Source organism: Ctenocephalides felis, unplaced genomic scaffold (assembly GCF_003426905.1).
Source record: "Ctenocephalides felis isolate EL2017-DRISC unplaced genomic scaffold, ASM342690v1 CF-g0.4_SCAFFOLD_03570, whole genome shotgun sequence".
Classification (NCBI taxonomy): Eukaryota; Metazoa; Arthropoda; class Insecta; order Siphonaptera; family Pulicidae; genus Ctenocephalides; species Ctenocephalides felis.
In genome coordinates, this window is record NW_020539724.1 from 21436651 (window position 1) to 21444544 (window position 7894).

General features: G+C 29.9%; 1 protein-coding gene across 1 annotated transcript in view; it reads right to left on the bottom strand.

The window, feature by feature from the left end:
- The window catches only part of LOC113383581, a 102426-nt gene extending 95842 nt beyond the window's left edge, over window positions 1-6584 (bottom strand). Inside the window, exons 1-2 of the mRNA XM_026621834.1 lie at window positions 6404-6584; window positions 6094-6233 (exon numbers count right to left, since the gene is read on the bottom strand). The gene's annotated coding sequence lies outside the window, so the exon portion shown is untranslated. The remainder of the gene's footprint in view (window positions 1-6093; window positions 6234-6403) is intronic.
- Window positions 6585-7894: the final 1310 nt, after the last annotated feature.

Sequence of the window (7894 nt, forward strand, 5' to 3'; positions counted from 1 at the left end):
AGTTTACAACAGATGTTCGCTATGTTAGTTAGGACAACAAAACATTGTAGCCGACGCCTTCTCAAGAGCAGAAGCCATAACATCGCCTTTGGATCACTCCGTTATTGCTAATCGCAAGACGAAGATGAAGAACTGATAACGCTCTTAAATCAGATACTGCTCTCAACCTGAAACGCATCGCTATTCCAGGAACCAAAGAACAATTATATTGCGACATATCTCAAAATCGATTACGTCCTTATGTTCCTGCTGAACATAGACGACACATTTTTAATACTCTGCACAATCTATCTCATCCAGGTATAAAAACCACAACTAAACTCATTACGGATAGATTTGTTTGGCCTGGCATCCGCAAGGATTGTAGAACCTGGGCTCGAAGCTGCATCTCATGTCAACGCTCCAAAATTGGTCGGCATATAGTCACACCACTTGGAGAGTTCAAAGTGCCATCCGCCAGATTTCTGCATGTTCACATTGACATTGTCGGACCACTTCCACAATCAAAGGCTTCAAATACCTATTCACCGCTATAGACCGTTACACACGCTGGCTTGAAGTTTTTCCTCTATCAGATATTACCGCAGAAAGTGTAACCTGGGCTTTCTTGTATTCTTGGATTTCACGCTTGTGTTCCTTCTCAAGTAACTAGCGACCAAGGACGGCAATTCTGTTCAGCTGTTTTTCAAGGAGTAACCAAACTACTAGGAATTTCCCACATTCCTACTACAGCATATCACCCGCAATCGAATGGATTGATTGAAAATGCTCACAGGCCACTGAAAACAGCCCTCATGTGCCATGCAGACCCGTCATGGATGGATTCTCTACCAATTATTTTATTAGGAATTCGAGCTTCTGTTAAAGAGACATTAAAAGCAGCAGCGCCGAATTAGTATATGGAGAGCCGCTTCGTCTACCTGGCGAATTTTTAATCAGCACACGCAAGGAGATACCAACAAGCGATTTCTTGAGAAATCTACATCGACATTTCGAAACAATACATCCAACTCCTACATCTGCACATGGATCGAAAAAGACTTTTGTACATAAAGAACTAAGTAATGCAAAATTTGTATTCCTTAGGGAAGACGCTCTGCGACCAGCGCTTTCTTGTCCATACAGAGGTCCGTATGAAGTCATAGATCGAAACTCCAAAACATTGAAAATTAAAATTGGAGAACGCAATGTAAGAGTATCCATCGATCGTGTCAAGCCCGCTTTCACAGAAGACGACTAAAGTACGAGTCCAACTCCATCCAGCGCTACACAACATACTTCCAATCAATATAGAACACGGTTTGGACGGGTAGTTCGTCCTCGCATCCAATAAAATTAATACAATTTTATTGACTCGCCAGGGGGTATTGCAGCGACACTAGCTCTCCTACTATTGAAAAATAGTAGTAAAGAGCTACACTAGCCTCCACACTATTAGGGACCCTAATGCGTGGAGGGGGTCAGGCTACCAGGTATATAACCAAAGCAGCTACCGTCCTCGATCTCTTTTCTCTTCTACTGGTCGAGCAGGCAACACCTAGATAAACTACGGAGTCCAACCAAGGAATACCAAGAATACCGGCATTCAACCAAGAAGATTTTGTAAATTATTATAATTTTGTAATAAACTTTATTTTTCATTTATAGTGTCTTGATTTTTATATGTGGGACCACTCCACATATTAATTAGCTTTTATGAAGACAAAACATAAATTCATAAAAAAATGATGTATCAATTGTATCGAAAGAAACGTTTATAAATTTATTAGCATATTTATGTTATATTGTTGCAGTTTTTTAATATAAAAATTGCAGATTAGATTCTATTTGATGTTTAATACATTTAATTCTACGATAGTCTTACATTAATATTTTAAGTGCTTCTATTTATTAAAATTAATATACATTTTTTGGAAATATTTTCCGTGCCATAGTGCGAATTGATTAAATAGAAGTATTTTATTAGTAGCGTATTTGTATTAGTAGTGCTACTGAAAGAATTTTTTTTATTTGATTTACCAATTTAAAAACAATATCAGATTTTTTAGATAAAATGTTCTGAACAGTTAATTTTATTCAGTTTCTGAACATCATACATGTTTTTAATAAATTAAAAAAACAAGAATTTATGAATCTAATCGTAAAATTGTAATAAATACGCACAAATAATAAAAAATCGACCAAACACAAAGATATATTTTAAGATATTTCTAACATCATCAATAAATATGAAATAAAAAATTAAAAATTACGTTTCTAAAAAACTAAAATTTACAATAAAAATAACTAATTATCAATAGTTTAACTTATAGTGATAAGTTATAAAATATAGAGATCGACACAGAACATGTCGTCCATGGACGGCATCCGTACACATAGAACATCAAAGCAGACGACACTCGTATACACAGGTAGGTCTATAGACGACATTTGTAGCGCAAGGGTTGACTTTTCGCGAAAACATTTATATTTTTCCGCATTTTTACACATTTATTTTTAAGATCTCGTGATGATTATGACATCAAGAAAAATTTAGGACTAAGCCATAGTATCTTGTATATGCATATGATATTTGTAAGTATTTTTATTGAGGGATGCGAATATTCTTAATACTAAAATTGCATTTCTGTAATATAACATAATTTTATTCCTAAGATAATTATAAGATTTACTTTGAGCACTTATATAAGATTATCTCTACTCGAGAAGATTTAACTATTAAAATTAAACTGTCGTATTTTTAGTTGAGAAGATTTTACATAATTTAGATATATGTACAAAATATACAAAAATGTATTAGGTAAATTTTAAATATCAGATAGAGCATCATATTGCTCTTTTCATTGAACAAAAACCATTGTACCATGATTACATTTTTTATTATTTCTGCGAATATATCATAATTTATCATTTATGATTCATAACTCTTGGCTTTTTTAATTCATTTAAAAACATTTATGATTGTTCAAGAACTAAGAAAATCAACTGTTCAAACATTTTATTCTAAAAATATTTTATTTCTTTTAAATTTGTAATTCAAAAAAAAGTTTTCTTCTAAAATTATATTTGTCAGATAATGATGGGTAGTACTGGTCTAGGGCAGGTACGCGATCTGAGTTAAACTTTAACACGATTCAGGAAAAGAGTGTGGAAGATGTCCCATTGCCATTTGACACCGCAGTGCCCAAATTGGGCAATTTTTAATTGGACATTTATATATTTTAAGGTGGATACGTTCCGGTTTGGCCAGGACAGTCCCAGATTTTTACCTTGTATCCAGGGTTTTTCTAAAAGCAATATTTGTGCCGGATTTAGAGCTTTTGTTCCGGATTATCCCGGTTTTTCGAAAACTAATAGGTAAATTAACAAAAATTATAAAAATGAAGGATCAAGTGCAAATTTTTTCAAATTAATTATTGAAAAAATTGAATAAATTTTATACAAGGCTAAAAACCGAGTAAAACAGAAATAAAACATAGATAAAAGAGTATTACATATAATTAAATAATAAAGTTTTTACTGAAAGCCCGCTATTCTGATTTAAAAAAATGATTTAAATAGAAAAAACTGATTTTAGATGATAACTTAAAAATCGCCATCCCGGTTTTGACCTAAAAAAATATGATCACCTTAATATTTTTTATCTATATTTTCAAGTGAAAATGGGTTCGAACTCACGACCCCGTTCTCACGAGACCGTGAACTCAACCATCACACCATGAAGCACCCATTTGTTAATTTTTTTTATATATTTTATTAGTTATTCGATAACTTTTTTAATAAACAGAATCAAAATTAGAAAATATGTTTTCAAGAAATAAAATTGAGAATACATTATTGCTCGTATCAACAATTATTTTCATAAATTATGTAACATAGATAATAGGGCTGCCAAAAAATATATTCATAGGATGGATATCATTTTTATTGTTCCATACATAAATAATAAACATCGTAATGTATTTCTGTCTAATAATGCAGCACTGTAATTTTAAGTTTTTAAGACTTATATAATAGAGATAAATAATTGTCAGATACAAATCAATTGAAAATTCTATCCTTTATTTTGTGCTTTGTTTATTAAATTTATATAATTGTTCATTACTGTTACTAGATGTTAATTATTTAGCAGTTGTAACAAATATAATAATTTTAAAAAAAAATATACAAATCAATGACTTTGAATTATGTATAAAACTATAACAAAATTTTGTCAAAAAAAAATGTCGAAGATTGAATGTACAGATTAGCTTCAAGATTCTAATAACAAGACCATTGGATTTTTACATACAGATTACCCAAGCCTTCAAGATTTTAATAACAAGACCATTGGATTTTTACATTAACCAAGCATTTAAGATTCTAATAAGAAGACCGTTGGATTTTTACATACAGATTGCGATTTCGAAATTCTAATAAGAAGATTATTGGATTTTTTTGTTACCGTTATATATGCACTTTTAGTTAAAATAATAAATTTAAATATTCAGTTATGCTTCAGAATTTTTAAAATAATTTCTCATTGCTAAATGAATAAATTAAAAAAAAACTACACACTAATAGTCAACTTAAAAAATTACTAGAAATTAACTTTGTTAATACAATTTCGATTCGATAGACAGTACCATTTGTTAGTGCATTCTTGAAATTTTTTATTTTTGTATAAATTCATTTACTGTAAAACAAAATGATACATTTAGAAATTTATGCTAAACATTTAGCATTTATGCTAAAAAATATATAAAAAATTATGGACAATTTATGCTTCTAATCAAACTTATTAACTTCCCGTAAGGTAAGTTATTGTAATCGTCCAAAAATCGAAAATGAAAATTTTTGCATTTCTTCACGTCTTGAAGGTTTCTGAACATTTTGGCATACCTCAGAAAAAATTGATGTGTGTGTGTGTGTGTGTATAGATACCATTTTTCGGGCACACGGATCAACCGATTTTAATGGTTCAAAAAACATTCGATTCCTATTGATAGGGAGATGTCCTGATTATTTTTTGGAAAAGGCAGGTCCAGCCGTTTCGGAGATACGGAGCAAAGAATGCAGAAAATAAAAATCGAGTTTTTGAGAGATTGGAGCATCCGATTTGAATAATCTAAAAAACATTAGTAATGATTGGGAGAAGTGGTAATAAGTTCTTGGCAAAGGCAGGCCCAGCCATTTCGAAGATACAGAGCTAAATGTGCAAAAAATGGCAGTTTTTGAGAAAACTAAGCGTCTGATTTAAATGATTCAAGCACTTTCTGCTTGTCTTAACAAAATAATTGATTTTGGAAAAAAAATTTTTTGTTTCAACTTTTTTTTTTTTAAAAAAAAAATTTGTATATCGAAAATAATTCAGATTTTAATTTTAATTCTGACTATAGTTCTAATATACTTTAAACAAATAATTTCAACTTTGCAATTCAGTTTATATAATTCTTATAAATATTAGACAATGTTACAATATTTATAATAATCTATTTGAAAACATCCAGGGAAGTTCCAGCAATTTGCCTTAAGGCACGATGCCATACACCACTAGTTTCTAATTAATTTTGTTGAAAATCTCAGTGAACAAATATGATTAAAGTGCCATTAAAAATTTATTTACACGGTAAGATTAAATTGTTTATTGCTATACCATTTTTTTTATTATCGATGATCACATCATTGTTTATAATTTGGCCTTAAACAATTAAGTTTTTGTTTTAATAACATTTTGAGTAACGTATTAACGAGTTGGTGAATAATATCAAATAATGAATTAATTCCGCATTAAATTATTTTAATTAAGAAATAAGTAGGTATAAATTCTAATATAATGAAATAAATATATAATGAATTGCTAAACGATATTAAGATGACCAATGATTACGATAAATTTAAAAGAAAAATGAAGAAATATTTTAAGGAAATTGAAGACAAAGAAGACTGAAGAGTTATATGAAGATATTTTAATTATAATAGATATTATTTTAATGAAATAGTCAAATGAAATGTATATATAAAAAATGAAAACTGTTTTCATAATCTCTCATACCAGGCACCTCTGTATATAATATATAAATAAATTTAAAAAAATACATATTTAAATATTACCTGTACATCAACAGCGATTAACACAATTAAGAACTTAATTGCTAAAGGTGTTTTAATCCATGTTCTTGGTATAAGATTTCATAAAATGCTGTAAAATCCAGGCAAGGGCTGAAGAATTAATCGACACACAGCACAAATCACTTAAACAATTACAAAAATATAAGACATAAATATATTTTGTTTTATAAAATTATTATTTTGATATATTATTGCTTCGACAATATTATAAAATATTCATAAATCGATTCTGATCACAATATTTTAACACTTCTATCCACATGAAATTATAACAAATTTAAAATTTATTTACTTTTAACTGTTGGAAATGTGCGCGGCCAAACATTTCCATTGAACAACAATAAACTTTCCAAATTTGTGCATATACAAACATGCTTATGGTTTTTTAAACGGTCTGTAATAATTAACAAAATAATTTAATGTTATTATAAATATTTATATGTATAAATAAATCGGATTTTACGCACAGATAGATGCCGAAACGCGTATTTTGCGCTCCGTACATTTTGTCAGACTGAAAATCAATATTTGTGTGAAGTGTCAGAAGACTGACTGTGTGTGGATTCGGTTCACGTGTAGATGTGGAGGTACTATATGCGTATACTCTTCGGCAGCGATTCTCAAAATTAAGAAGATGACACCGAATTATTTATATAATTTGGAAAATGATTTTTAACTTCCTGAAGAAGTAGAAGTTTTGCAAAAAAATCTTATTATATAATTTTATGTTTTGTCGATGTCTCAAGTCATTCTGAATCGAATTAGACAAAATTTGAAAAAAAGTATGATTTTTCTTTGTATAGTGAAGAAAATGCGTTTATCCATTCCAGGCTAGGTCTTTTGTCTGCGTATGTCGGACTCAATATCGCCTGGGTATAACACCGACTAAAACCTCCGCTTTGCCCTTGCCTCTGGTCCCCATGGAAACCGCCGTTAGGGAGCGTCCATTAATCACGTGAGCAAGTTTTTAAGGATTTTTGGACTCCCCCTCCCCCTTGGGGATATTCAAAATTACCTCCCTCCCCCACCAAACATTACGTGTATTTTTAGTTACGTAAAAAAACTAATTTTTTTTTTAAATGTTTGAACCTTTTTGAAAAAAATAGTTAAAAAATAAATACACGTGATATCTTACTATACTCCTCCCTCCCCCACGTGATTTTCGTGATTTTTTGTCAAACTACCCTCCCCCTAAAAACATCACGTGATTAATGGTCGCCCCCTTAGACATTACTTCATGGGGGGAGGATCTAGAATGTGTTTTCGTCGACAATTTCGAAAACATGAGTCAACCGATTTGAATAATTCAAAAAACATTCGATTCATATTGCTTAATCCACTACTTTCAGAAACTAGAAGCCCATCCAAATAAAATAGTTGCACAACTGCTTGAGATACCACATTCCAGCAGACTCCAGCGAAAATCACCAATTAATATATAATAATATCCTAATCTAGCAAATTGTTTAAGAGAACAATTTCTATATTTTTTAGTAAATCATCAAAATATGTTAGTTTATTTAATGTGTTTTTTGTAATATTATTATAATGTATAATATTATTTTTATTTATTAGTTTTATTATTATCTATTATTATTATTATTATTTACTATTTTTATGTTATTATCTTTATTTATTCTTATTTAGTTTATTCTTTTTTAGTATATTTTAGCATAGCAGCTCATAAAATGTAATTGCTGTTCTGATTGCTGTATAATAATAAATAAATAAAAAAATACTGCTTATTAATTATTAAAATTATTTTTTGGCAGAGGCAGCTATT